Here is a 3,454-nt window from a genome sequence, read left to right as displayed (position 1 = left end):
AGAAGACCTCAACTTCAACTGATGAGGCTGAGTGAGGTTTTAATTAATTGGTTTTTGGGGAAAGGAAATGGCGCAGTATCTGTCTCACATCGTTGGAAACCTGAACCGCGCCATATGGGGAGGGATAAGGAAGGGAGTGAAAGAAGAAAGGAAGAAATAGGTGCCGTAGTGGAGGGCTCCGGAATAATTTCGACCACCTGGGGATCTTTAACGTGCACTGACATCGCACAGCAGACGGGCGCCTTAGCGTTTTTCCTCCATAAAAACGCAGCCGCCGTGGTCGGGTTCGAACCCGGGAACTCCGGCTCAGTAGTCGAGCGCCCTAACCACTGAGCCACCGCGGCGGGTACAATTCTTTTTGAGGTTGGGGTGAGGTCCAGATTTTTTAGGTCAAATGCCCACCTCTGGTGCGATGTCAGTGCACGTTAAAGATCACCAGGGGGTCGAAATTATTCCGGAGCCCTCCACTATGACACCCCTTTGTTCCTTTCTTCTTTCACTCCAACCTTCCTCCTTTCCCCTAGAGCGCTTTTCGGATGTCGACCGATATGTGAGACAGAGCCATTTTCTTTCCTCAAAAACTAATTTCATTCCATTGATACAAGAGAAATTTATTCTCATTAACGACGGATGACACTCGTTACCAGTCATTTTCTTTAGCTGTCGCGCGAAGTGAAATGAGTGTGTCCTTAATTCACGTAAGCTAAGAAAGGACGTAGACGACCGGACAAAGGCTGAACTTCCAACTTTAATAACAGCACATGAAATCAGGCGTCACATTTGCCAAAGCTGCTAACTCTCTGGTTATTTGTGTACCTAGTAAGTTAAGATACGCTGGATACGGCAGTAGCGAAGCACTTGTGAAATGCTCTAGATGTAAAATGATGCGTCACTAGCAAAAATAAAGTCCTCGTCAGACCTGCCGTATACTTTATCTGTGGAAAGTGGTGGAAATATTAGCTGAGGAGTTGACGATTTAAGGGCAATAGCGCAGCAAGTGCAGTTCGTGGTGTGCACAGTACCGGTGTGCAAGGACAGAACTGAGATGTTGACAAGGACGCGGTGAATGTTAATCGGGAGATAAAGAAGGTAAGCCTTGAGAAAGGTTTTGAAGTGGCAGACATAAACAGGGAAGTGCATGGAGCTGGCGTTGGCAGAGGGTTTACAGGAGAAGGCAACCATTTTGCTGGAAGGGTAGAAGGAGAGATCGGCTGGCGCCTGGCAAGCCGGGCAGCAGCTTTTTCTAGGGGGTCCACGGCGGCTGTGGGCGTAGGGTTAAAAAGAATTGAAGGAGAAAGCGTAATAATGGAGGCTGAGCCCAACGAAATGGCCGCTAGGAGGTCGAGGAAGAAAACTACCAAAAAAAGTTTAATACCAGGATCAATTACATAAACATGCAAAGGGGTAGAAATAAACGCAATGGTTAGAAATAGAACCACAGTTGAAGGACGATGAAATAGTGCGCGTACACTCTGTGCAAGACAGATATGGCATCTAGATGAACCAGCGTTTACTGATGGCTACGTCTGGGAAGGCAGCAACAGAACAGAAACGGATATGAAGTGGGGACAGGTAGGCATGCTAGCTGATACGTCGATGTTGGCAAAGAATAAAGTCAACTTACAAAGAACATGTCTGGGTATTAGGAACGATTGCCGGTAAAATGACATGGCTAGGGGTAGTGTATTTAGGGAGACGGGACAAATGCGGGAAAGAAGACGATTTAGTTATCTCAGAGCCGATATGAAGCAGAGTTGAGACTTCCGATATTATTCTGCTGTGTGACATGAATGGCCACATCGAGAATCTCGGCGGATACAGAGATTTTAACGGGAAGTTAATGCTAGACTTCTGTGAGCGGCACAGCCTAGTTGTTTCAACTAGATAAACTAAATGTGAGGGATAAATCACGTAGGAATTCCGTAACAGGGAGAGGACCATTGACTACTGCCCAATGTCGCAGGAAATCCATAGCAAACTCGCAAAAATGGAAATAGACGAACGGGGGGAGTACAGTTTGAGACTTGATCATAGCCGCATTAGTTTGCAACAAACACCGGTTTTTCTTCCCAAGGTGCTGGGTTCGCAAATGGGTGCACAATGCTCAAAACATTCAAACGGCTCACATTGGAATGGGTGGCGTACTTTACTCTTGCTCAAATTTTGGATAACGTACAGTGGGAGAATGCTTCCGGTGGCCTTAACCACCGCTTGCGGCTTGTCCCGCTACGTCGCTTCGGTACGAAAGCACGACTCCAGACGTACCAATCCCGAGCAAGAATCTTTTCTTGTGCCTTGTCTTACGTTCCGAACTAGCCAATCCTGAACAAGAAATTTGTCTTGTCTTGTGCCCCGAACTAACCCGGGCTACTCGGGTAAGCTCAGGTTAGTTGGGAGGAGCGTCGGGCAAGCCACAGCCAATAGGAGCAATCTCGAGGACACCTCATGGATCTCTGCACTGGGCGTGTCTCGATTTTGAACGTCCCCTGGATGTCAGTATATCCTCTTTAGACGCACGTGGGACGTCCTCACAGACATCAATTTTTTTGAGGGGGAAATCCGACAGATGCCCGTAGTAGGTGCCGTGGATTTTGGCGGATGTCCTACGGAGATTTGAACATCCATCTTCGGACATTAGCCAGATGCCCGTCTGGCATGTGTGGTCCAATGGGCGATCGGGTAAGTTCGGAGGAGCGTCGCGCCAGGTGTAGCCACTCGGAGGAGGGCGTCATCACAACCTGCCCACCGTGTAGTGAGCAAACTGGGCAGCTTGGCACGAGGCAGTTAAAATAATGATTGGTTCGCGAGTGGTTGCTCGGGAAGAGCAACATGAGTCGCACAGTCCCTACCGGTGACTGTAATAGAAACGGCCACGACTGCCAATGCATGGCGCATCGCTTAACCGCTGCGCCACTGCGCTGGTTGTGGTATGAGGACTGGCCGCAATCTGTGATTGCTAGAGAATGACCAATTCTGCACATATGGGCGCTAACCCTACAAAGCTATCGCGTCCATTAGGCGGCGCTTAAGTGTCCCCTCCAATTGATGAACGAAGACATGGTTTCGCACGTCGACTCGCTTTAACTAGGTTAAACCCCCTACTAATTTTTACTTTTCGGGGTAAGTTCTTCAACGAATCATTTCAAAGACACCCGCCCAGTGTTTCCCCGTAGAGAGAAAGGTGCATTACAATGTACTTGTATTGCTCTGACTATCGGTCCTGTCAAGGCCAAACCAGGAGCGGCGTAAACAACAATCGGAGCATAGTAAACAAAACACAAGCAATGGATGCAGCAAGCACTCATATGCGCTGTTGGCAACGTCTTCATTTCCAAGTGACATCATAGTGACGCATGTGTGTTAGCTCGTAACCAGCAGCACGTAGAAGAGAAGTTGTTTCCGTGAAATGTCTTAATTCTTCGCCAAGCGATCCTTATCGAATAGTGCCACAGGG

This window comes from Amblyomma americanum, chromosome 11 (assembly GCF_052857255.1).
Source record: "Amblyomma americanum isolate KBUSLIRL-KWMA chromosome 11, ASM5285725v1, whole genome shotgun sequence".
Taxonomy (NCBI): domain Eukaryota; kingdom Metazoa; phylum Arthropoda; class Arachnida; order Ixodida; family Ixodidae; genus Amblyomma; species Amblyomma americanum.
This window is presented reverse-complemented; position numbering follows the sequence as displayed.